The sequence below is a fragment of the Pteronotus mesoamericanus genome, unplaced genomic scaffold (assembly GCF_021234165.1).
Source record: "Pteronotus mesoamericanus isolate MK-2021 breed Mesoamerican mustached bat unplaced genomic scaffold, CSHL_Meso_final scaffold_651, whole genome shotgun sequence".
In the NCBI taxonomy this organism is placed as follows: domain Eukaryota; kingdom Metazoa; phylum Chordata; class Mammalia; order Chiroptera; family Mormoopidae; genus Pteronotus; species Pteronotus mesoamericanus.
Window position 1 is genome coordinate 12,790,570 of NW_026555325.1, and position 27,568 is coordinate 12,818,137.

Here is a 27,568-nt window from a genome sequence, read left to right on the forward strand (position 1 = left end):
TGCTACCAGTGGGGAGTCTGATACAGAAGAAATATACAAAAAGGATTTTCTTAAATATAAAAGATTAATTTGTATCTACTGTAAATATGTATTATCAGCCTTATCTGCTTTTATACACACTGTGTGTGTACTTCAGTGACCTTTTATAAACCGGAAAAATGGTTGATTTACTAATTTGCTATGTAAATACAAAGTTGTCTATAAATTGGAAAGTTTGATGCCAGATGGCTTCACAATATACAACTGTGTTTTGTAACATCATGCCTTTATGGATTAAGTATAAATACACTGGATTGTCTGTGTAGAAGAGTAGCAATTTACATTTCACCTGCATTTCAAATGAACATCTTTGTCCAAATGGTTATAATCTTAGGAGAAGAAAATGACGTGAACATTTTCAATGTGAAAAACAAAGATGATCTTGAATTCACCAAAACTCCTTTCACACTCAAGGGTCTTTTCAATTCCATGCTAAATGCCTTATATGTGAGATTTCCACAGGAAATTCATGGATCCGCGTCAGGGCTCTACCTAGGAAACTTCTCCAAACTGAATTATTCTATGTTAAAGACAGGCTGGGCATCTTACTTTCTAAATCATGGGCAGAGAATGAACGACAGCCACCTTATCGCTTTGAGTTTATTCTTTTCTGCTTTATTTCCTTGCGTCTTGGAAAACACCACACAGACAAACGGCCTAGTTCTTGTGGGCCGAGAGTGTCCTATCTACTCAGGGCCTGCTGGCCTTGGCTCTGCGAACGTTCTGGGTGAGATCACTCTGTGTTGTGGGGGCCGTCCTGTGCATTGTAGGATGTTTGGCAGCTTCCCTCGACTCTACCCACCAGATGCCAGTAGCATCCCTTCCAAATGGTGACAATCAAAAATGACTCCACATGTTGCCAAATGTCTCCTGGAGTGGGAGTCGGGGGTGGGGGCGGGAGACAAAGGGAGCTTTGAGAGCCACTGCCTGCGCGGAATCAGTTAGGGAACATATGTCTGTGGAAAACATGGGCATGTTTTGCCTGCTGTAATCAACAGGAAACTGATTCCTAGATCAAAATCCAAAACAAAATCCATGCCAAGTGAGCGCTTTTCAATCCCTGGTTAAGGAAGTGGATACGTTAGCTCTGGTTTCATTTTGAACACATTTGACACTTTGATCATGAGACCCAGGACAACCATGTTTTGAGAACTCCAAGGTAAGGCTTAGGAGAGTAACTAAATACCATGGTTCTGAGTCTTAGAGAGGACTGATAGCCCACTTCGGGTAATGCAAGGAGGAGCTTCCAGTAGTGGAAGACTTCCCAGGGATAGTGTAGCTGCCTCTCTTGGTCAAGATGAGAAGTAGGTTAGGGGACCATGCTATGCATGTATTTTGACAGCTCTCTACAGCAGCCTGGGTCCCGAATGGGTAGTTTTTGTATGATCCTCTTATTTATACGTTTTTATAGAAGTAGTTCAATAGATCTTATAGATATCATGGATAAATTTATTCATTCAGTAAATATTTATGGACTCCTACTCTATGCCATATCCTGTGTGTGGCAATGGGGATATAACAGTGAATAAGACAGACACCATTCTCCGCCCTCACAATAGCTGCCCAAGGAGATGGACAATTAAACATGTAAATACAATAAAAGGTGATAGGGCTGGAATAGGGGAGACCATCACGAGCCTCTGGTCTAACTTCATGGGGATGGGGCTTCCGTGACGATCAAGGAAGATGAATAGGATTAGTCAGGCAAAGGAGAAGTGTGTGGCCTAGAGGGGGTAAAAGAGAGTGAGTGTGAGGCAGAGGGAACAGAAGCGTATGGCTTGGAGAGGGAAGTAAGAGAGAAGAGTAAAACACAAGAGGAAGTTAGGAAAAGGGAGCAGAGGGCAAAGTGAGGGTCTGGACAAGTCTCGTCTAGACTTTGCACTTGAGCATCACAGTAATGGGGAGCCATTGTAGGGTTTTGGGGGCAGTGACATGGTCAGGGTGATTTTGTGTTTTAAAAATATTATTCTGACTGCAGCGTGAAGAAGAGACATTTGGAGGGGGATAACACTGAGAAGCATATCTGTCATATGAGGTGCAGTGTTTTTAAAAAGTATGTACTTCCTCAGAAACTAAAATAAAATATGGGGCCACTCTAATTCTTCTTGCTACATTTGTTGAGCAAGTTCCATCCCCAGTCTTGGCAGAGGTATGTAAGTATATATGTATAAGTTCACTTCAGTAGTCATGAAGAAATGCTTCACTTATGATTTTTGCCAACAATACTGATTCCCTCTTTCTTTCACACAAATGAGTGTGCTGTTGGCAGAACAATAGTGTTTCTATTTTGATGATCAGAGGTTGGGAAAGTTTAACTTCTCAAAGCCTCTTGTTAGAGTGTAGAAAGCAAGTCCCGCTAACCAGAATACACAGACGAGTGTGGGTCCGTGTAGGCCTTTGGGACGATCACTTCATCCTGCACACGGCCACGGGGGACTGGGGGGCTGGAGAGGAGGACACAAGGTGCCGGAGGTACCAGGTGAGCACCAAAGATGATGAAAGCACAGGAAAGTGGGACCGTGGGGAGTCCACGCCCAGAACAAGGCCATCTGGTGGCAGGGACCTCTGCCCCAAGGCAGGGGACACCGCAGCAGCCTTTCTTCATCCGATGCAGCCAGTGATTATGTACATGCCCTTCCAACGATCTCCCACCACAGTCAGTCACCTCCTGCAGTCAATGAACATTGAACTGAAAGGTTTTTAAAGCTAATTATTGGTTTAAAAGAAAAAAAGCAGAGGCAATGCCATAACAGGCATCCAATTCTATGAGACAGAGGCCACGAATAGGTCCTCCCTCCATCACGGGGTCCTGTGCACAGGTAGTGGGCCCTCACAGGGAGCCGCCCGGCATAACGTTTACAAATTGGGCCCTGGAGGGGGGTTGTCCACATTCAAATCTGGGCTGTGCCACTAGCTAGTTGCTTGACTTGCGGCAGGTTACTTAACCTATCTATGTTTAGCTTCACCTTCAAAAGGGGATAGTAATAGCCCTTTCCTTGTGGGATTGATTAAATGTTGAATGAGATAATGCATGTAAAAGCTCTTGGTGCCTGGCACATAGCAGGCGTCGGGGGTGTTTCCTGTTAACCTACAGTAGGAAAAGGTTTAGATTAGAAAAGAGAACTTCCTGCCAGTGGCCGGTGTCAGGCATAAAAAGGAGCTATGTCTCGAGGTGCTGTGTCTTCCAAGGAAGTCTTCAGACGCAGGAGGGTGGCTTACCTGTCCAGGACAGTGCTGACAGAGCAAACTGCTCCACAGAGACCTTTTCTGGTCCTCTGCACCCAGCCCACAGTTTCTGGATCGGCCTCCCAGGGTGTTTCTTAAATGAACTCTACTGTCCATAATGCCACATGCAGAAATAAACCAGCAAAATGATTTCCCAATAAACTAGCCTGCAAAATAATTCCTCCAGGAAGCCAAGTGCAGGGCTATGGTAACCAGAGGAGAAGTGGAACTTCTAACCTTCAGCCTCAGAGTGAAATTGGAAAAGGCTCTTCAAGTAAGCAGCTCAAGATGTGAAAATTTTAGGCAACGTAAAATCAGTCAAATCAGGGAATGCAGAGTTTAGAACAGGGAAAGGTGTACTTGACTTAAGAGACTGAAATTTGGGGTCCTAGTTCTTGATAAGGAGGGACCATGATCAATAAAAAGGTTCTGGGCCCTGCCTCCAGGGGTGTGAATCCAGACATTCAGCAGCTGTGTGGCCTCAGGCAAATGACGACCTTCGAGCCTTTGTTTCATCATCTGAAAAAATGGGGATCATAGAACCTACCTCACAGAATTACTTAAGGATTAAATAAATTATGTGACTGAGAGGCATAGAATTAAGTGCTATGCAAGTCCAGCTATCATTATTATCCCTTTTAATAACAGAGGCTGAGCCACACTCAGTTCTTTCATCCGTAGATGGGAATAGCGTGGCCCTCGTGTTTCTTAAAGAGCGAGCCAGTCTTCTATGGGGTGGTCACTTAAGAGGGTCCATTTAACCATTTATTTCTCTTTTCCGATTTAAACACAGGTCCTCTTGAGAGGAGCAAGATTTTGAACCGAGCAAGAGTCAGGAAGTTTCCCAAAGGTTTGAGGGTACGGAGGGAGGAGGAAAGTGCTGGTCCTATCCGAGGCTTAGCTGTACTCGGAGCACAAGCATGGCCGTGAAAAGGTAGAAAATACCGAGGCGTGCTTTCAAATGAGGAGAGGAAAGAACTAATCAGCTAAAGTGGTGGTATTCTTAAGTGCTATTAAGGATTATTATTATTTTTAAGATTTTATTTATTTTTAGAGAGAGGGAGAGGTGGGGAGAAAGAGAGAGAGAGAAACATTGATGTGGAGAGAAACATTGATCGGTTGCCTCTTGCACGCCCCCAACTGGGGACCTGGCCTGCAACCCAGGCGTGTGCCCTGACTGGAAATCAAATGAGCATCCTTTTGGTTCACGGGCTGGAGCTCAATCCGCTGAGCCACACCAGCCAGGGCGGAGTTCTTTCTTATTTATTTATTTATTTATTTATTTATTTATTTATTTATTGGAAGTTTGTATCTAAATACTTCCTTAGAATTTCCAGGCTGTGTAATCTTAGGCACATCTTGCTGAAAGAAGGGGCAGAATTTGTCAAGCACTGACGGAGGGAGATGATTTAGCTAAACATGTAGCCTCCAGCATCAGGGCCTCTTCTTCAAGGGTTCTTGCGGGCTCAGCAACCTGGGCCGCTGCTGCACACCGTGTGTGGGGCCAGGAGGACTGGTCGCGGGGCTTTGGTCCCTGGACTGTGACTGTATCCCTCAGAACATAGCTTTCCCTGCCAAGTTAATCTTTAAAAGCTTTTGTGGTCAGGGACGATATCCTTAAGAAATCTTCTGTGACCTTTTACTGGCTCTGTCCCCCTCTTCCAATCAAACAGGGATGATCTCAAATTGGTAGGTTCTTTCAAATTTCAGAACGAGCATGCAGGGTCAGGAGCCTGTGATTCCAGGCGGACTCTGACTGTTCTGACTTATTTGGCAAAGAATGGGAAGCAAAAATTCACAGAAGCTGGAAAAGAAAGCTTGCAAGAATCAGTTGGAGAAATGCATTCGCTCTCTCTGGACAAGCCATCTGTCTGAGCCGGAGTCAGCAAAGGCGAAGAGAGACTGTTTCCTCCCATCTCCTGGCTTCCCAGCTCTTCCCCTATGTCCAGGGCAATCGTGGAGCAGATGAGGCATCTTATGTGGGGGCGGGGCCAGGGAGTATGTGTCTTGTGCCTCATAAGGCAACTGGGTCAGCTCAAAGACATCGGCCGTAGTGACTGCCGCAAGGGGAGCCTGTAGCTTTCGGTGCAGAGAACAAAGCAAAGAAGAGGTGTAGTTCCTGCCTTAGAGAGTAGCTTTCTTTGTTCTAAAACAATGGTTTCCAAACTTTACTAACAGACATTCTTATCCATAAAATTAAAATAAAATTGAAGACATACTATCTACAGACATAAGCATGTGTATGTGTGTGTACAAGATAGAAATTAGGAGAGACTGAGATGAGTGGAACAGAAATAAAGGTTTTTATATTTCTCTTACCCCAGAGGATTATCATGCACTGTGCCTGTAGTATGTGCCTTCAACTCTAGAAATCACTCAAAGTGATGAGATCCTGGGGGTCATAGTATGTTTCTTCCATGAGCAAAGGCAGTGATGGAATCAGGCCACCAAAGGAGAGACCTGGATTTTCTTATTCAATTTCTATGCTCAATTCTAATTAAATTGTAAAAGAGACAAGAAAGGAAGAAAGGCATTTCTGAAAATCTGGTAACTACTATGGAGTGTATGTTTCTTAATAGGTTATGTGAAAAACCTTGATCTTTCAATAAGTTCAAATGGTCTTCCAAATATATGTCTTTAAATGTGAGACAGGGTCCCCACCAGATTCTGTCACCTGTTCCAGACAGGTGCCAACTTGCTGTGCGTGGGGTGGCCCACAGGCCCGGCACTGCCCTCGCAGCTCTTTTGGGAGAAAGCCAGCTCGCCGACAGTGTGGAGGGCCTGCCAGCTCACGGGCCTGGGCCCCGGCTCTGCACATGCACCGGACTCCTTGCACTTCCAGCCTCAGAAGTGTTCTGGGAGTTTCTCCACAGGTAACCCAAGATGTGTGGTTCTAGGCAGCTCATTCATAAAGTCATGGTATTATGGGAAAAGCACAGAACTGGATTCTAGTCTTAGCTCTGCAGTTGTGGTGTGACCTTGGACTTTTTCAACTTTCCCATATATCTTTAGGGGCACTAATATTACCCTACCTGCTCCATCATGAAGTTCACACGAATGTACAAATAAAGGTATTTTGCAAAAAAAAAAACAACACAAAAAACCACAAAAACAAAAACCATGCAGACTATCCTATGAATGAAGTCACGTGTCTGAAAGACGTCAGTAGGCGCTGTGGAGGAGCGCTCTTACCCACATGTGCCCCGGGCCTCCTCGCAGCATTGCCCCCGGGTTCTAGAGGCGCATGTCCCAAGACACAGGAGAAAGAGCCAGGCGGAAGCTGTATCGCCTTTTCTGACCTGACCTCTGAAGGCACCTGTCATTGCTTTTCCCCAGTTTATTTGATCAGAAGCAGAGCCCTAAAGCCAGCATGTTGGAGGGGAACTTGACTCCCTCTCTTGAAGAAGCAACAGAAATGTATAGGCACACTTAAAACAACTATAGAAGTTTTTAACAAAATATGTGATTGGAACCTATTCTCTTTGCTGGTATAAGTATTGCTAAGATAAAAGTAATTTCTAACATTTTTGGAGAACTAATCATGTGCTAGGATCACTGTTAAGCACTGTGCATGTTGTGAGAGTTAAATGACATACCCCACCCCGCCATTCTATCAGATAGATATTTGTAGTTCCCTATTTTATGGATCTGGAATCTGAAACTTTAAAGATTTGAGGTGATTTGTCCTTGTTACCCAGGCAGAAGTGGCAGCCCCAGCAGGCTAGGGTCCAAGCAGGTACCCACTGAGCCAAACTGTCCCCTTTCCTCTCATTTGCATATGTAAGATGAGGTTTGGGTACATGAAATAAACTTCTCAAAGTTAGCAAGTGGATGTATAACTGTATACAATCACACACACACACACAAACACATTTGTACAGTCCGTAATGCTATGGAGAAAAATCCCTTCTTCTTGGCAGCTGTTAAGTGAAGGTTTCTGGAGGGAGGAAGCTGCATTTGAGGGAAAGATGCTGTGGTCACCCCTCTGTCGGCTGAAGGGAGCCTCTCTAGCCACGCTGCAGGGCGGGAGGGGGATTTCTTGGAGAAGGAGGCACTAAGTGATGTGGGGGAAAGTTAGAGAAAGAGGCGGTCTCCCATTCTTCAACCCACCCCATTTACCATAGAGGGAGCGGGAGGAGATTTAGAGGAAGAGACTTGTTTAAAGAGGTTTACAGGAAAGACACTGTGCCGTGCAATGTGAACTCCCCCTGTGCCTCTGAAAATTCTGCAGTGAGACTGGAAACTGTCAGGACAGTGTGGTGTAATGGATTTCTCGTTGCAGCTAGCTCAGAGTCTGAGTTCCGCGTCACGGAGGGCTCAGAATCAGCCCGAGCTGCTGAAGGGAGACACTCACGCCTCGGTTCTCAAATCGTGCTCTCTAACGATTAGTCCATGTCCCTGACAGAGTGATTGAATTCATTACCTAGGTTCAGCCCCACCAGGCGCCTCCACCTCCTTCCCAGGAACCTGGCCCCATCTGTTCAGGAAAAATGAATCTCCTCCCTGGAGAACACTTATCATGCTGGGATCCAGCCAGACTTCAGTAACTCTACATTCTGGACTGAGGAGCTGTTCCCCTTGTATTGCCCATTCTAGATACCAGCACTATGCCAGGCAGAGAGGTCCCACTCAGTCCAGAAATGTAATGATTCCTCAAGATGTCTATGAAACCAAATGCAAGTGCTCGTTGAAACTAACCCAACACCCTGTGGTAAGAACCAGATACCTTTTATTCTTTGTGCTTAACAACAAAGGACCTCAAGGCTTGTCTGTGGTCCCCTTCCATTAGGGAAGGGGCAATAACACTACCCCTCTAACCGAAGGCATTGCTCTGGTCAGATTCAGGGCCAGCTTTGGGTTTCCCATGTTGGTCTTGCCCAGTGCCATCCGCTGCCTCTAGCCTCACATTCTTGGTGATGACTCAGCCTTTGCACTTGCTCGTGCATAAACTCTAACCATTAAACGCTAAGTGTCAATTGTTTCCTACAAAATACTTCGATTTCCTCCATCAAGCTCTGAAACATCTGGCCCTGGGTTGTGCAGCCTGTAGCTCCTGTCTCTACACGCTGCGTGGCCTGATGGCTGCTATGCTCTTCGTGTGGAGACGGAGAGCTGTTCACAGCGCCAATGGAACAGGGGCCTTATGCCCTGTTTCATGGAGAGAGTTGTTATATTCAGGTTGGAGTCATAACTTAAAATTGATCCCTCATGGAGAAATATGGATGCCATCACACTTCCTATGTAATACCTTTAAGCCTGTCCCTGTCAACGGTCCCTAAACAGTACCGTTTAATTACTTTTTGGAATGCTATATAATTTTTTCCCACTTGCTCACAACCCTGCTCCTATAAAAGGACCTCATTGCCATGACTTGTGGTGTCTTCCTAGGTCCCCAGCCTGAGGACATCAAACTTGGCCATGGACTAGTTTGGGTCAATGAATTGTGAGTGACAAAAAGGAGCTGTAAGAGCCATTATGTGTTTTTTGTCAGGTTTCTTGCTCTTTTCTTCATCCACAACTTTTTATTCTAGAGAATAATTATTCCTGTAGCCTGAGTCCCACAATGAAAGAGACGTGTCACCTGGAGCCGGACGGGGCTCAGCGGAGCTGCAGCTGACCTGCGGGAGTCATGAAACATGAGCAAGAAAGAAAGCCAGTAGGATTTGGATGTTGCTCCTGCAGCACAGTCTAGCAAAAGCTGGCCAAATGCTCACAGTGTCAATTGCGCACCTACTGTGTGAAAGCCCATGTGGACGATGGAACTGTACAAGACACAGTGTCTGACTTCTAGAAGCTTATGATCTAAGACAAAGATTAGCCAGCCAAGTATCTCTGAGAGCAGCAGAAGTGGCTAAGCTGATGAGTGAAGCAGGAGGACCATAGGATGGTCAGCAGCATGGAAAACAAGGGGGGAGATTTTACAGAGGAGGCATGATGAGAAGGCTCAATGATACAGAGAGTGCAGGAGGGAAAGAACCGAGAGACATCTGTGGGTCTTGTTTCTAGGAGACAAATAGGGCCTTCAAGAAAATGCTTCCAGGTGAGTGGGTAGAGGCAGCAGTCAGACACAAAGGGTGAAGGTGTTGGAGAGGAAACAAAACCATCAAAAAGGATACTCTTTGAACATGTCAGGAAGAGAAAGAAACCATAGTGATGGGGGAAGTCAAAAGATTGCAGTTGTGTCACAGAAAGACGCAGCAGGCATACTCGTATCTGGGGCTTCTGCCCTCCCCACACTTCCTTCTCAGAGAGCCTATCCCCTCCCCCTGTGCCTGCTGCGTGCAGAGGGACTCGACTATCTCCACGATCCCAGCCTCCCAGCCGCAGATGGTCGGACTGAGGTGCGGCCTGATTTGAGGAGGACCAACCCAAGTTGCCAAGGACTTATCCCTTGAATGATCAGGCTCAAAAACAAACAAACAAAAAAAAGATTGGGGACAATCACATCCCTTCTCACAGGAGTCCCAGATAAACGCACGCAGATGAAAGGGGCCCTTTGGGAACAGATCCTTGAGCTGACAATCAAGTAGAGGAGAATAAAGCAGCTATTATCTGGTCACGTGCATGCCTAAGTCATGGGGACCCCCGGGAAGTAGCTGGGAAGGAGAGATCAACACATAGAAGGAGAAAAGTGGAGAATCCACAGCGAGAAAGAACCAGCCTATAGAGCTTCATATATGCCAAGCGCTATACTAAGTCCTTCACATGAATTTACTCATTTCTCATAGCAATCCTATACGATGGGCTATCCTCATTTTACAGATGAAGAACACAAGACGCAAAGAAGTTGTGCCCAAAAGGACTCACGGTAAAGCCATGACATACACTGAATAGGCTCCTGAGGCCTCGCTTTTAGACACACGCCCTATCACCCCCCAAACGGGGGAGGGGGATGCTGTCTGCAGGTCTGGGCGCGACCCTTCCCAAGCTCAGGTGCCCTCGCTTTATGGGAGTTCCTGCTATCACCTGAGCCTACCTGAGTCATCCAGAGTGGGCTCAGTTCCTGGCAACTAAAAAACCTGAACGAAATCAATCGGGAAGATTTCAGCTTTCCAAGTGGGAAAGAGTGGAGGTGTTAGAAGAACGAATTGTCGATGGAGCAGGCCTGCAAGGAAGCACTATGGGATGGGACTAAGGGAGAGGGAGAGATTTTTCTTCTCCCAAAGCCAGGACCCTTGGGCTTAGTTTTGCCATCAGGCACCCACAGTGCCACATGGTAAATCAACTAACCAAACTAACAGGAGTTAATGTAATCCAGTGGCTATGCCTTTCCAGTGGGCTCAGCCAATGACAGAATGGCTGAAGCTGGGCCTGCGTGCCTCCTCCTTTCTGAGCGCTAGTTTCTATGCCAATAACTTGCCAGGACTCTGGCGAGACCGGGGCAGTGCGGATTAAGAGGACTGGGCTGCCGCCTCTGACAGCCAGGCCCTGGGTGCTGGGTCTCGTTTTCCAGAGACCGCCTCTGAGATGGAGGTTGGAGCGCAGGAATATACTAGGGAATGCTGTCAGGGTAACACCTGCCACACAGAAGGACAGTGGGACTGAGCAGAGGGGGAAGTCGCAGCAAAGGCCACAGCGGATTCCAAGGGGAACTCGAGCTGGGATGACGCCTTGGAGTTGTCTCAAACTGATGCGCAGGCCTGTGCCCTTGGGCTGCACCCCACGCGAAGTGCCTGCGCCTGGGATGTCCTGAAAGGTGAGACTCAGCTGTGAGAGCTTCAGGAGGCACAGCCTCACTCAGGTCGGGGATGAGTGCCTTTGCCCCGGCGGGCGACCACGGGGATCCAGGCGGCTCAACCCCGCGGCATCTGCTGCCCAGGAGAACTGAACCCCACTTCTCCGGGGCCTGACAAAGCAGAAGAGCCTGGGCTTTGGGAAAGATGGGGTGGGAGGGCTGAGGGGGGCTGGGAGGAGGTTACAGACGGTTGTTCCGTGCTGATATGATCTCACGCTGTCCCCACTTGACCTGCAAAACTGCTGCGTGGGTCTGGACGTGTGTGGAAACTGAAGGGATGGGCTCCTGTGTCTCGTCTGAGGCCAAGAAGCCAAGGAACTTAGCAAGGAGTCCAAGAGAAGCACTTGGTAATGAGGCAAGGAAACGGCAGGGAGGCCGTAGAATTAGAGTTTTGGCCAAGTTTAACCTAAATCTCTGAAGGACAGAGAGGTCCCACGTAGGTCGTATTTGAGGAGAGCACTTTTCCCAGCATTTGGCTGGGTTTTAAGGACTTTAGATCTCCAAGAGCAAAATAGAAGGAAACTGTTCTCTGCGGTACGTGTGCTCAGAGCTCACAGCTGGGCTGTTGAAAGGTACTAAGAATTTACTAGGTGTGATTCAAGTGACACAGGATGAGATGTGTGAGGGGACAAGCCTCTACCCAAAACATCCTCAGTTCAGGGATTAAGGGACTGTTATCAACTAACTCCCAAAATCATATGTTGAAGCCCCAATCCTCATGTGACTGTATTCACAGATAAGACCTTTAATGGGGTCATAAGGGTGGGACCCTCGCCCAGAAGTGCTGGTGTCCTTATAAGAAGAGGAAAGGCATGATCTCTGTCATCATTAAGCTGATGACACGACAAAAACCAAATAAGCAAACGCGCTTACGGTGGGCTCCAAGCTCGATGGCTGGTGCGCTTCTGAGAAGAAAGGACACAGACACAGAGGAGGCCTTGAGAAGATGGAAACAGCTTGGAGTTACGCTGCCGCAAACCAAGAACCACCAGGAAGCTAAAGAGAAACAGGACTCTTCCCGAAAGCCTTCAGAGGTACAGTGACCCTGCTCACACCTTGATTTCAAACATGTAGCATTCAGAATTGAAGAAAAGAAATTTCTATTGTTTTAAGACAAAAAACACATGGGCCTCCCTGTTTCTGGCGCTTGCTTGCTCGCTCGTTGGCCATTGCCGATGTCACTGACCTGAACTCAGCTTTCAAAGAATGTCTGTTTCACCATAATTCTTTTGATTCCAGTTTGGAACTTGGATAAAAAGTATAATCCAATTTAAGAAAATGTCCAACACCCAAATCAAAACTGAAAACTAAGAAGGTGAGAGTTTACTCTCCAGGCCTCCTTATCTGAAAAATGAGGCAGTTGCCCTAGATTTCTGGCTTTTAAAAAATAAATTAAAAAAATTAAAAACAAACACACACACCAGCAGCCTATCTGCATAAGGAAGCAGAAACAAAGGAGGTACATGTGAGCTGAATGAGCTGCTTAGACAAAAGGGGAGGGGTGAGTTCCAGAAGCCTGCAGAAGGCAGAGCTCTGCAAAGTTGGGTTGAAACCTGGTACTGTCATCTCCTAAATCCTTCTCCAGCCTCCCCTGTAGGACCCGCTATGAGGAGTTAGTGTTCTCACACCCCGCAGAGGTCCTGGCCAGTCCCCTCCTTCACATAGTGCAGGGAGCAGAGAAATGGAAGGAAAGGGAGGAGGGAACCAGGGTCCAATGTAGGCTCTCAGTTCCTTCTCCTAAAGGCCCTGCTCCTCGCAGCATCCGACAGGGTGCGGAGGCCTGGGTATGGAGAAGGGCTAGGTGAGGCAGTCTGGCTGAAGCTCCTCCACAGGAAAACAGGAAGAGTGGGTCCAAAATGATAGAGAAGGTGGAAGCCACAGATGACAACTCCATGCCCCTCCCTAGACAAAACTGCTCTGGGCTGCGTATGTTACTATGTTTCCTCCTGACTCTTCCTGAGGCAGAAAAACCTTTGCTCCCTTTGTCTAAGACCAGTCTGCCCTCTGTGCCCTGGCCTTGCTGCCCACTCCTGAACGCCCCTGGTTGCCTCTTCAGCACCTTCAGCGTCTCCTTCTCTACCCTCATCTCTGGTCAGCAGGCAAATGTGTGTAGGACGGCCTCTTCACCAAAAGATTGAAAGAAAACACTGAGCAAAAAGGCCTTCTACCCACATTCTCTTCCACATCTACTGCATTTTGAAAGAGTGCCTACAATTGTCATCTCCTTTCTCGAAGTCGTATGCATTTTTAAAATATTCTTTTCTGTGTTTACATTTCTCGATCCCTTATTCTTGTCTTGATTTGCGTGGCCAGTTTTCTGTTGTATCACTTATCATTGAGGCTGAGCACAGAGGCCTTGGACTTGCCGGTGTGCTGTTGCAGGTGGAGAAGCCCCCGTTCTGAGGCCTGCATGGAGCCCTCCGTTGAAACTGAGCGCACCGAGCTCGCCACCTGCCCCTTTGTGGTTGGGTCCTTCAGCTTATCTCTCTCCCTCTCTCCCACTTGCACTGAGCTCAGCTCTGTATCCAGCTGCCCCATAACCTCTCTCTGGCTGCCTTTGTCTTCTCAACGAAGAGCTCATATAAAGTGCAAATTACCTGGAGCGACCCTAGAGCTACAGGTCACAATCCCTAGGGCGGGCCTTCAAACTGTGTCTGTAATGAGGTGCCCCGCCCAGGTGCTTCCCACACAGACTGACTCCGGAGAGCTGCAGGAGGCGCCTGGACTCCCTGATCCTGCCCAGCGTGTGTGTGTTTGCCTGTGTGTGCGTGCTGTTGCCATTCTGCCTCAGACCTCTTTCCTGGTGGGCCCTCTCTCTGGCAGCCCGAGCTGGATTTGTCTGCACTCTGGGAATGCATGCCACAGGGAATGTTGCGCCTCTGGGCATTTGTTGATATCGAGCTAAAAATGTAACTGTAGATGCACCCAATTTAAGATCAAGCTAGTCCTACCCTCATGCATACTCTTGCTAGTTGGTTTCTTCCTTCTTTGACCTCTGGATGTCACAAACAATCCAGGTTTCTTTCATTGCAGGGGTGATGGCAGGCATTGCTCTGAGGGCCCCTAAGTGCCAGCCAACAGGAAGAGGAAGATGTGAACGAATTGCAGACTTTACAGCCTGACTCTCTGTCCCCCTTCTTGCCACATAGCAGGATAATGAGAGAGGTACATACAAGTAGGAGTTCTAATATTTTCTATGTACCCTGGCCTTAGCCTTTGCTAATCACTCAGGGTACATAGATCTCTGAACATACAGTGATGTGCCAAAGGCATTGGAAGCTGCAATAGAAGATACATCTTCACAGAGCATTGGTTTTGTTCAGTTATGAGTAATTAAATATATAGACATGAACATGGCTATGTTATAGAAGAGAATGCACAGTATAAATGGATTTTTAAGGCCAAACTGAAGGCTTCAGGGGAAGCACTGGTGTGGGACACTCTGGATCTGGGCCAAATCACCAAGGTTATGACTTCCTCTAAGTCTGGGGCACCTGGTGTAAACATTGCCAAAACCATGTTCTAAGTGAAAGCAATTAGGCCCAATGATGAGAACAAGTTTTAAGAAACACTGAGGTACTGGTTGGCTTAATAAGACATGTACTTACTTTACTCTGGGGTTTGTTCATTCATATGCTCATTCATTCTTTCATCCAAATATCTTTCATCAGATCTTTACTGAATGCCTACTTCGGTCCAGGCACCACAGAAAGTACTATGCTAACTATTTTGGAAGGGTCTTAAGAGTGTCAGACTCAAAGAGAATGAAGAGACAATTGTGCTTGAAAAACCAAAGTAGAGGTTCCCCTATATCCCTTCTACTTTCATGTGTCCCTGTTTCCCTAATTGTAATGATGGAGAGGATGAAAGAGGAGAAAGACTTTGAAATTAAAAATGCTAGTAAGTACAAGTCAGTCTAAATTATGAGCATAATTTATTCTTTCAATACTATCAATTGAGCCCCGATGCATGCCAGGATTCATGCTGAGTATAGTGGGAAAGACATAGGTAGTCCTAACAAGAGCCTGTCCACAAAGGCAAGATTAGAGGAGACAGGAGATATTCAAATACAATTGTCTTGAGGTGCAAATGGAAAGACTGGTTGTCTTAAAATACCAGGTGTTATGAGACTTCTGAAGGGGAAAGTGATCTGCACTGTACAACCACTAGTGATGCAGTTAATCTTTATTCTCCTAAGATTTCACAATGTTTATTTCAAATAATGTAACAAGAACACAAGCTGTACCCTGAAGGGCTGAGAGCAAGAGGGTATGTCAACCACCATCATTGGTAAGGTCTGATCAGCTCAGACGTGTGAACATGATGAGCCTGTCATGTGTGCACGAGACAAGGTACTAACTCTTTTTGGGAAATATGAGCCAATACAGGCATTACATGTGTCTGTGTGTTGTGTTGATGTAGTTGGAGATAAATGTGGGAAGGCAAGGCCCACTGGATTAAGCCACCAATGGTGAGAAGAAATGAGAGTGTAAATACCTGGTGAGTGAGTTGGCTAGAATGGCAAAGGTGGAGACCAAGGAGGTGTATCTCAGTCTTGTGGGCCCTCACCTCTCAGTTTCCCTCCGTGGATTGTTCCTCAACCAGAAGCACCTGATAAGCCTTTGCCTTTTCTTGGCCATAGAGGGAGCCAGAGAAAGAAGCTATGTGTGAATGAGTCCATGATCATACTTGGGAGACAATGTCACTCATACACATGCTGTGATGGCTTCATTGCCATCTCTGAATCTAGAGGGCAAATTGTCAGTAGTGCTGTTAAAAAAAGGGCTGGAGAACAGGGGCACAAAATCATTCTGACAGTTGGTCTGAAGGGACGGTATATTAGCCTACTAGGACTGCTGTAACCAAGTACCACACACTGGGTGGCTTAAACAACAGCTTATTATCTCACAGTCCTGGAGGCCAGAAGTCCAAAATCAAGGTGTCAGCAGGGTTACTTTCTTCTGAGGCCTGTCTCCTTGGCTCGTAGATGGGCATCTTCTCCCTGAGTCCTCACATTGTCTTCCTTCTGTCCGTGTCTAATCTCTCCTTATAAGGACATCATTTTTATTGGATTAGGTCTACCCTACTGACCTTATCTTAACCTAATTTCCTCTCTAAGACACTATCTCCCAACACAGTCACTTTCTTTGGTGCTGGGGGTTAGGACATCAACAAATGAATTTTAGGAGGGGGCAAAATTCAGCCCATAAAAGCAGCATTTTACAAACTGTGTTTAAAAAATGAAGCAATTGGAGAAAAGAGAACCAACCAGCTTACTGTGTATGGAATGTCACAAAGACATCATCAGGGCCTGGGGTGGAGGACAAAAAGAAAGGCACAACTTTATCACTTTGGGCCAGGATGCCAGGAGTGACCAGCTCTTACCAAAGGCCTACGCTACAGCAGGGTGGAGTTACGGACTGAATCTTTGTTCGTTTTTTGAAATTTCAACCCCCACCGGGATGGTATTAGGAGGTGGAGCCTCTGAGAAGTCATTAGGTCTTGAGAGTGGAGGCCCCATGAAAGGATTAGAGTCCTAATGAGAAGCTGGCTCTCTGTCCTCCAGCATGTGAGGACACAAGAAGAAGGTCATCTGCAAAACAGGAAGTGGGCTCTCACCAGAACAGAAACTACCAGCACATTAATCTTGGACTTCCCAGCTTCCAGAACTGTGAGAAATAAATATTTGTTATTTAAATCACCCATTTGATGGTAATATGTAGCAGCCCAAGTCAGGTGGTAAGGATTCTAGGAGTGTGATGGCCCAACCACACATGTGGAAAGGAGGAATTTCCTTGATTGCAAACTTGACCTTTGGCCCCATTACCCAGAGGGATGGAGCTATCTGCACACAGCAGCTGTGTGGGGCCCTGCAGGGTCTGACCCCCAGAGCACAGACCATGATGCTTCCTCTTCTTCCCCAAGAACAAAGTCTTGCTGCCCCACTGACCCTAGAGTAAGCCCCCTTCTTTATGATGTGATGCTACCAGGACACTATGCAGTCTGGTTTTGAGATCTCTGTCACAAAGGTGGCCCAAGTCTCTGAGAGGCGATAGAGGGGGAGCTCTTGCTGATCTGGCCGTGGAGGTGCTCCTGGGCCCTGGCACCAGGAGACATCTGTGATGCTGGTCGCGGCTCTGTGCGGCTCTAGTCTGGTTTGTGCACACCCAGTCATTTCGCAACCCACAAGGAAGGCTTGGAGGAGGGATCTGCTTTGATCTATTATCAAAGAAGATTTTGCATTTACATGGCAGTGGCTAATGCTAAAATTATTGCTGTTTGGGAGAAATTCGGATATTTAAAATGATACTGTGGTATCTTGAAACACCCCATATTAAACAGGAAAACCCCTGTTCTACTCTTCACACAAAGACCAAATGAAAGGCAGACAAAGCATCCAAGTGCTCATGCAAGTTTCCCGCCACTCCTCAGGTACAGAGTGCTCTGCGCCCTGTGCGCCCCCCTGGCCCATCGCTGCCAGGAAGCTGGGGATGCCTTCTGAGCGGGCCCCTGGCACAGGGTTCTGAAACAAGGGCTGGGGCCTGGAACCGTTCTTTCAGAACGAAGTTTCTTCCATACTCCTCTGCAGTCCAAGAAGTGGAATTTAAGTCAGAAGACTGAGTTTGAGTCTAAGCACTACCTTTCCACCAGTTGTGAGGGATTAACTTGGAGGCACTCTTAACCTCTGAGTCTGGACTTTCTCATTTGTAAACTGGGAATATAATAGTATTGGACCTTCCTCCCAGAGTGCTTTTGTGAGAAGCAAATGGAGTAGCACAGGTGGAGGTACTTGTAAACAATAAAGCATCATATCTATCTTACAGAAGACATTTTTTGGTTTTTGTCACCCAGCAGCTTTTCCTCTCCTTCTAGCAGCAGTATAATGGCTACACTAACAACCTGGTTTCCTCTAGACAACCAAACTCATCCCACTGTTAGTCCTAGGTACAGGCGGACTTGACGTTTTTCCTGTCCCAGAAGCTGGGGATATGGCTCAAGGCCTGGCCAAGGAAAGCCTTGCACCCTCCCAGCCTCCTCCTCAGAACTTTCCACCCACCCTCCAGGGTGCTTTCCTATAATGCAGGGATGGTACAGTTAAAAACTACCTTTTCCGAACTCTTCTACAGGCAATAAACTTAATGCAAATTATTATACAAAATTTTCCACTCGAGCTAGATTTGGAGGGCAGAAGTGCAGAAGAGACAGTTCCCCTGTGACTTCCCCGCTTTCTGCAGGCGTTCTTGCTCATGGAGACACCTTCCCCCGCAGCAGTGGTCTTGCAGCATATGGTCAGTCATGCTTTGGGCTTCAGGCGAATTTGGTGGCAATGGCAGTGGTGACAATTGGCCCCCTGATCCCTGAATCACAATATAACATGGGGTCTTGAACTCAACTGCTCTCAGGGTGACCTTCTAATGCCCCCTCCCAAACCCCCTGAGTGTCCAGGGGTCACAGCTCTCCCCGGCAGGTCACTTCTGCTGTGTCCCGGGACTCATTTCTAAAGATTCAACTTAGAACTCTCTCCTTTAGACCAGTGACTTCAACCTTTTTCACCTCATGGCATGCATAAACTAATTACTTAGCTTCTGCAGCACACCAAAAAATATATTTTTTGTCAATCTGATGAAAATAGGTATAATTTTTATTGTATTACTAAAAAAATAATAATAGTGATTGCCTACGATTTTTGCTCCAAAGTGGCTTTTCAAAAAATCAGGCACCTATACTTGTATATAAGGATTTCTTGTACCACAAATTAACCAATCAGACACAACCTCATTATGTGATGTGACCAATAAGATACATCTCTATGACCTATATATTTATGGTTCAAGACAGGGCATTCACTCTGGATGGCTATTGTGTTGGCTGTTGTCATTGTTTTAGTTTGACGATCTAAGGGAAAATAGATCAATGCCCCTAACAAAATAGTCAGGTATGGCATGTTTTAAACATTCTTGTGGCGCACCAGTTGAAAGTTGCTGCTTTAGACCATCCAACAATTTTGCAAGCAGCTGACACTGGAGTTAAACCCTCTCTGTCTTAAATACCTAGAGTGGCTTCTGTATTCTACCAATGAACCCTGCTTGGAACAGATGAGATGGCTACTTGGGAACCCATCTGGACCATGCAGAGAGTCAAATCACAGAATTTTATTTGAACAGTTGAGAAAGAGAAACTTGCTTTCTGACGGACTTGGAGGTTATGAGGCCAGCGCGGCTGGCAGCCATCTTGCCGTCTCAACAGAGCTGGTCTGCGAAAATTGCCAATATGAGGGGGCCTGGCCAAGAGATGCAGGGAGCCTGGGCTTGATACTATTTGAGTAGCTTAATCAAGCAACATCTTGTGCCAAACTGACCCTTGGACTTCCAGTTACATGAGCCAACAAATTCCTCCTTCTGTCGAAGACCATTGGAATGGGGCAAGTCCATCATTTGACCAAACATAATTTATCAGGCGTAATGACAATCGCAAGAGAGCAACCTCAGGGCAGCAGTGATCAGATGGCTATAGATCATATATTCTCGGCCAGAGGGCCACAGCAGAATCGGGGAGGGGGGGGCGTTCTACAAGACACAGGTGAACAGGTCTGGGCCTGGGCCTTTGAGGCTACCTGAGGGACACATGTACAGTTGGAAAATTCTGTCAGGTGAGGTGGTTCTTACATACACCACTAGAGAGTGTGGCTGCTATGGATCAACTCACTAGGAAGGGGGAGCAAAGAGGTGGATATTACTTGAAAACACTTGAGTGTGTGAATCCCAGTTTCAGTCCCTAACAACATTTTTTACTTAATTTGGTTTTCTTCTTTTAGGGTTGAAAAAACCCTTTGCATTAAATCACTCAGTATTGTAGCCACCAGATGAGAATACTATTGAGTGAAATACTTCAGCCCAGCTTGCATAAGCTGGAGCAGCTGGGCCATTTTTTAAAAATTGTAATAAATAAGTGAATACATAATCAATCCCTTGAGTGCCAGCTCTCAGTTCCGTCAGCTCCCAGAGCTGTGCTTTTTCATCTCTATTCTGTGCCCCCAAAAAGAAAAGCAACGTAGGGAAAAATGTTGACAGACTCTTCTCTGTGACGTCAAGCAATAAAAAAAGCTGAATGGTTGATGCTCCTTCCAGAAGGTATTTCTACTGTGGGTTTGGTGGGTGCAGATTTAGAATAACCCTTCCCTTTCTGGAACAAATGTTAACTACATAATATGAAAAAATGCCAGCCAAGAGAAGGCAAACATTTTGATGTCTACGATGTATATAAGACACAACAGGAATGGAAAGAGCCCTGTGGAGTGAAGGAACAGCCATAGAACTAAATAGTGATCCAGCATTTCTGAAGGCCTGGCCTGGGCTTGGGTGGGCAAAGATGAACCATATATGCTCCACTGGTTCAAAAAACTTGCCATCTGCAGAGAAACAGGCTTGGCGAAAGAGGATAATCATTCGATGGAAGATTTTATCTTTGGAATCACACAAAAGTTATTTAAAGGCAAATCTGAAGAATAAGATGGGTGATCAAACCAGCTGACTCTAAAGTATGACTCATAGGACGGCTCTGAAGTCAGTTCCCAAAGATGATGCCTGATAATGAATACCGTGAGCTTCTTGGAATGTGTGTGTAACCTCCTGAGGTACCACTTTGAAGGGGCAAATCCATTTCATATAGAGTTCCAGTTTGTCTATTTTCTGGTTTTGATTTTGTTTTTGATTTTATACGGTACAGGCAATAACAACAACCAAAAAAAATCACATGATTAATGCTTGGTTGATGGGATTTTTCTCTAAGATGAATTTCCCTGAGTCTTCCCTGTGTGTGAATATTTATTAGGCCACATAAGCATTAACATTAAATTATACTGGCCCATTGCCCCTGGCCTGGCATCCCCTGGAAGGCTCCCCAAGGCACTGCTGACGTCTTCTCTGTGTGAAAGAACTACCTCCTCTGTTGAGACCTGCTGCCCAGCCCCCTCACTGCTGACTGCTGCCCGTGAAGCTACTAGTAACCATTTTGGCCAGAATTTCTGGGAGCACTACCTTCCTACTTGAGGCCCTATCTGCCCTGCAGACATGAGGAAATGGGCCTTCATCCAAACCCTGTATTGCATGTCATCCTCTGGATGGTCTCCAAGGTCCCCATTGCAAGGAGCTCATTGGCCTGCCTGCAGCTTCCTTCTAATCCCACCCCATCATCCCATACGGCAGAGGAGACAGACACCATAACATCCAGCCCCATCCCTCCTCCCCAGGCTCTGCACTGAAGTGCACATCATCTCCTCCCTTTATGCAAACATACCCCTGAGTAGCGGGCTACCAGCTCATGACTCCACTGGACAGTGAATCCCCATCAGGTTCAGCTTCTTCTAAAACAAAGATCAGACAAGGCCTTAAGAAGTGTCCCTCCCATCACTTCTCTTGGCTTATGGCAGAGCTGACTTCAGGCCAAAGCTTACATTTAATTAACAGAATGGGATCTAGGCCGGAGGCCACTGCTGTCCATTGAAAGGGTAGGGACTGTGTCTGCAAAGTGACGGTACGATTGAGACACACCTCACAAACCCGGGGGCAGGATGTTCCATACTTGGGAAGGTCAGTGGAGATAAAAGGACGACAGGGATTCTCTTAGGAAGTTAACACTGTGGGGGATGCGCATGTTCTGTTTTATAAAGTCTGTAATGTTTTAATTCTTTCACAAAAAGGAAAGTCTCTAGCTTACAGGGACTTGTGAGGGGCCAAGCTCTCCCTCCTCTTCCTCGCCACCCACCCCCTTCTCCCAGGAACTTCTCAGAACTGTACATTTCATTTGAATATTTGAAGAAAATAACTTTTATATCAAAACAAGCATGAATATATCATAGAGTAAGATAGAAAAATTCACATGAATTTTTAAAATAGAATGAGGGACTTAAAAGGAATTTCCTCTCTTGCTCTGGGGCATGCCCTCGCTCCGTTAGGGAAGATCAGCAGATGAGTTTGAGAAGTTTCCGCGTGGGCCTCAGGGAGCTTTGGGAAGCTTCCTGCTGAGGGCTGGCAGGACCGGCTTGTGTGGTGGAGAAACCGCTCTGAAGGCAGCATGGTGACGTGGGAGGAGAGAGGTTAGGTTCTCAAGCTCAGCCTCTTGTAATCATTGTTCAAGCTGCCTCTTGAATCCACAGCCACCTGTATGCCTAGGAATCCATGTGCATTTCTCTTCAGGTCCACGGCAACACCCGTGTGACCTCACGACAGCGGACCTGAGAGAGGGAAGGAGCTCCCAGTCACACAGCCTGAATTCAGGCCTAGGCCTGCTGACTTTCGCCACCCACTGCACCCTTCGACAAACTGTCTCCGTCTTTGCCACCTTCTGCCTTCCCCATTTCCAATAGGGCAAGCTCCCGGAGGCCCTGTGGCCAGGCCTGCCTGCGGGAGGCTACAGTGCCTTAGCCACGTGGCTGGGTCCAGGAAGCTGCACTGGACTGACTTGGCCCTGGGCTGGCTGCCCCCACCTGATACCAGGGGAAAATGACTCCATGATTTTTCCAGAGGCAGACATGGCAATGGATCTTGAGTGGTTGTGTCTGACTCTGAAGAGAAATGGGTGTTCTCATGCCCCGAGTGGAGATGAGGCTCCCATAACCCTGACGGCCTCATGTGGAGGAGGAGGAAGGATGCACACGCACCCGCTCATGCCCTGGGGTCACACCACCTTTCAGGACGCGTTGCTACTCCAACGCCCTTGTCTCAGGGAGAGGGATCAGCGGTTCTCCTCCATGTCGCCTCACGTGGCGCCCACGCCTGAGCATCACAGCTGTGGCTTTTCCCACCGCACCTCTCCCCGCAGCCGAGGAGAGAGCACTGGCCAGGGACAGTAAGTCTTCTTATTGCCGAGGAAGCAGGAGGAGGACACGGACACCGCCTCCCCTGACGTGTGCTGCACGGGAACAGGAAATGGGGCCAGCCATCCTTCCTCTCAGCTTTGCTTTCTGTTTCAAGTCTCCAGCCTGAATCTTTGAGTCATACAAAACATTTTAGAACAAACAGTAAGAAACAAGTCTGTTTGTGAGGGGAATGTTCTGAATTCTAATAAGACGTTTCTCCCTGTATGGCAACGGCATTGTCTTCAGGTTCCCAACTGGACTCTGGTTTGTATACACCTTTTTCTTTTCGTGCTCTGCCCTTTGGAGCAGGAACGTGGTGGGAAGGTGAGAAGTTCCATGGATGTTTAAGAGGCTAAATAGGGTTTGAGGGGCAGTTGGGGCCATACTCCTGGGAGGCCTCAACAGTGGCTCCACCTGACAGGCAGCCAACCAATATTTATTTACTAATCATCAATTGTGTACCAGGCATGGTGACAGGTTTTTGGCATGGTGTGGAGCAATGTGAACAAAATCTCTACCCTCTTTAAGCTTAAAATCTAGTGGGAAGGAAAGACATTAAGCAAAATTCTCCAATTATATTGACTATTATGAAAGAGGAGGACAAGATACTGAGGGCTCGCATAAACTGGTCTGGGTGTAAGAGGTAGAGTAAGAAACCTTCTCTCCAAAAAAGTGGCATTTAAGTTAAGACCTAAAGGAGTTGGGCATGTGGAAATGAGAGATGGAGAGCAGAGAGCTGCAAACCGAGGAACCAGTTTAGGTGGAAGGCCCTGAGGAAAGAGAGGAGGTGTGCTTCAGGAACTTTGGTATCCGGATTCTAGAGTGGGGGAGTCAAGGGAGGGAATGTGTGGGGCTAGGGGGCGGCTAGGCAGAGACCCGGAGAACATGGTTGGCAGTGGGCAAAAATTAACGGATTCTAGGAAAGGAAAAGACACCATAAGATTTGCATTTTTAAAGGTTTACTCTGGCTGTTGTGGGGAGAACAGGTTTGGAAGAAGCAGAAATCAATTCGGGGAGACCGTTGGGATATTGCAATCATCTGGGGGAGAGGTGGTGATGACTGGCACTGGAGCACTGGCAGAGAAGGTGGAGAGGGAAGGATGATTCACCAAGAGGCTGGGAAATAATGGGGTGAAAATTCAATATTTGCCCCTGACTGTGTACAGGGGCTACAGGAAGAGTTGTATTTTTAAAAAATTTTTATTGTGGACATATTCAAACATATAAAAAGTAGACAAAACAGTGAAACAAATCCCCATGTTCACATTGTCAAACCTTAACAATGATCAACTCAGGGTCTTTTACACGTATTTCCCTACCTGCTTCCTTACTCTAATTATAAAGCAAATCTCAGACATCTTATCATCCAAAATTATTTCAGCACAGATCTTTAAAAAATAAGGACACTTTAGCCCTGACCAGGTGGTTCAGTTGGTTGGAAACATTGTCCCCTACACCAAAAGTTTGCAGGTTCGATTTCCATTCAGGGTGCATTACCTATGTTGCGAGTTCTATACCTGGTCAGGGTATATACAGGAGGCAACCGATGGATATTTCTCTCTCACATCAGTCTCTCTCCTTCCCTCCCTCCCTCTCTCTCTCAAATCAGTAAAAGATATCCTCGAGTGAGGATTTAAAAACAAAAACAAAAAAAGACACTTTAAAAACCAAACCACATTATTATTATCTCACCTTAAAAAATAATTAATAGCAATTCCTTAACATCATCAAATTATCTAATCAGTGTTCAAATTTCCATTTGTCTTATATGTGATCAGGATCCTTTTTGCAGTTTACTCAAAGGGAAGTTCTTAGACATCAGCCAATGTTGTATCTTACAAGATAAGGAGACTGAAATCTAGAGAGATTAAATAACTTGCCCCAGAACCCTCAGACTTTATTTGTGGATAAATCGATCCTGCCTTTTTTCATCTGTATTTGAAGCAGGTGATTACATAGTGAAAGACCCAACAATTGACTCATTCGTTTAGCAACTACTGGTTGAACATCAGCTATATGCAAGGTTCTTAATGAGGCCAGTGCAATCAACAGCACTTGGATCTATAATCAGAAGAACCGAGCTTTAACTCTTAGGGCTTCTGCCTGTAACATGGGGCAAGTCTCCCCAGCCCTCTGTCATGGTACCTGAAACCCCCAGGAGAGGCAGTCTTGGATTAGGGAGTTGTCTTGTGAGGTCCTTGTGAATATTCACAATATTACTGTAGCAAACAGCTGTTCTTTCAGGCTGTCCACACTGAATACTCTTCCTATTTAGGAGGAATCCTAAAATAGGAAAAAAGGCTCCACATTTCATTACAGAAATGAAATTTATGGGTGGCCTTTCCCCACCTCCAGAAAGCTGGCAAGAAACCTAGGACCTAGTGCTCCTACCAAATGTTGCAGCACAGGACTCTGTTGAAGAAGTGGCACAAAGGCCCAGGCCACTGTGAAGATGACCCACAGGTGCTGCAACCAAGTCAAGTCCAAGGGAACAGTGCCCAGTGTCCAGTCACCAGAGGTGATGACAGAGAAGACGTTCTCAAGAGTCACCTCTGCCCACGCTGTGAGCAACTGCTCTGTGCTTTCATTAAGCAACTTTTCTGCTTAAGTGCCTAGGGTCATTTCCTGCTCTAAGCAACCAAATTCTCTGAGTAAGCTAGTCAGTTTAGAATGCAAAGTCTGTCCAGGAGGCATCCAGCCATGTAATATGAAAAATAAAAACATTTATTGAAGAAGATACAAGATATAAGAAATATCGTAGGTAGGACAATAATACCTCAGTCCCCTTCAAAGTAGGCACCTTGGGACCTCATACAGTTCTCCCAGTTGCCATCAGTGGCCCCACCATACTTCTCTGAATCTCATAGACAGTCCAAAGTCTCTTCCCTTTCAAAGATGATTTTAGTTTTGGGAAAAGCCAGAAGTCACAGGAAGCTAAATCTAGGATGTGGGGGTGCTGAGTCACCTGGGTGATTTGATGTTTTGCCAAAAAACTGCACAAGAATGATGCATGATTGGGCGCATTGTTGTGATGAAGCTGCCAATCACCAGTTGCCCATAGGTGTGACCTTCTGAATCATCTGAATAGTTTCTGTGGAGGAATGTTCAAGTTTAATGCAAAATTTGATGCAAATTTGTTTCTCTACTCGTTCAGTCATTTTGAATGCAACAGCCACACAGTGCACATGCTCACTCAATGGTGTCTACTGTCCCACTAGTACAGTGAAGTTGTCATTGTTCACACATGCACATTCCAGTCCACTCTCTTTGGCTGCCAGGTTACATCTATGTCATGTAAGCCGCTCTCATATTAACAATGTCTGAACTTTTTCCAGACAGACCTTATAAGAATCTATAAACACATTCAGTTTTTTGCAGCATTTTTTTCTGATTGATTTATCAAACAAAACATTTGCCATCTATTAGGAAACAAAATGGAGCACAGGATGGGGACATTTTGAGGGACTCAACCAGGGAGCAAGAGAGCTTCAGAACCTACTGCCAGGACCTGAGTCCAGTGTGGTGGCCGGGGGATCCTGGGCGCCTAGAAGCTGTGGGGAACCACCACCTTCTTTCCAATCTGCTGAGGGATGACCCAGAAGAACAGGTCAGTATTTCACAAAGATGCATACAGAAGGATGTTAGACATGGTTCCCTAGACCATGACAGACAGAGAAACCTGCTCCTCCCATACCAACTCATTACTTCTCAGCTTGAACTATGGCTGAACACTCTTGGAGAGAGATGGGTGGGATGGCAGTGAGGATTCTAACTGGCTGCTCGGAATAGTGTTCCTCTCTGTGCCTGAGAGAGCTGGGAGGACCTGTGCTGTGCCCACTCCCCATGTGAGGTAGGGCAGGCAGCGTCTGGCCAGGCCCTGGGCTCAGCTCCCACAGGAAGCAGCTCTGTTCCTCCAGGCAGTCCGGCTCTCCCCCTACCTGGGGTGTCTATCACGATGGTCTTGGGTCTATGGCTCAAGGGACCTGGATCAAAATGCCTCAGATCTGGGCTCCTCCCATGTGCTCTTTCACCTTTTATACCAAGATGAAGCAAGACCATCAGCTTGCTAGAAAAAACACACACTGCCCATCTAGCTTCATGCAAGAAGTTGCTTAATGAACTCTAGAATAATTACTTACAAAACCAAGACTTCCTACATTGAATCTGTGGTTTCCTGTCCTTCAGAATGTGCTTTCTTCCCTCCCTTCCTGTGCCTCTCACTGCCCATGTGTCTTCCTGGGCTCCGGTGCCCCCTCCTTCCCTCAGCCTCCTCTCTCCTTATTTTTGCCCTACTTTCTCTTCCTCTCACTCTGCTCTGTAAGACTTATTTTCTTCCTAATCCATACCCTTGTGTTCCTATGATTGTTTGCTTTCTGAAAATACTTCCACTTCCAAGGCAGTTTTGTGGCTATCCTTGCCCTCTCTCCTCCTGGCCTGTCAGCTCTGAGGGTGCCCCAATCTTTGTCCCTCACTCCATTTCTCCCCAACCCAGTGTTGTTGTGGTTGAATCATGTCCCTCCAAAAAATATATGTTAAATCCCCAGGACCTCAAAATGTGATGTTACTTGGAAATAAAGTCATTGCAAATGCAATTAGTTAAGATGAGGTTGTACAAAAGTAGGATGGGTCCTTGTAATCCAACATGGCTAGTGTCCTTATAGGATGATGACCATGTGAAGACACACAGACTCAGGAGAATGCCATCTGATGAC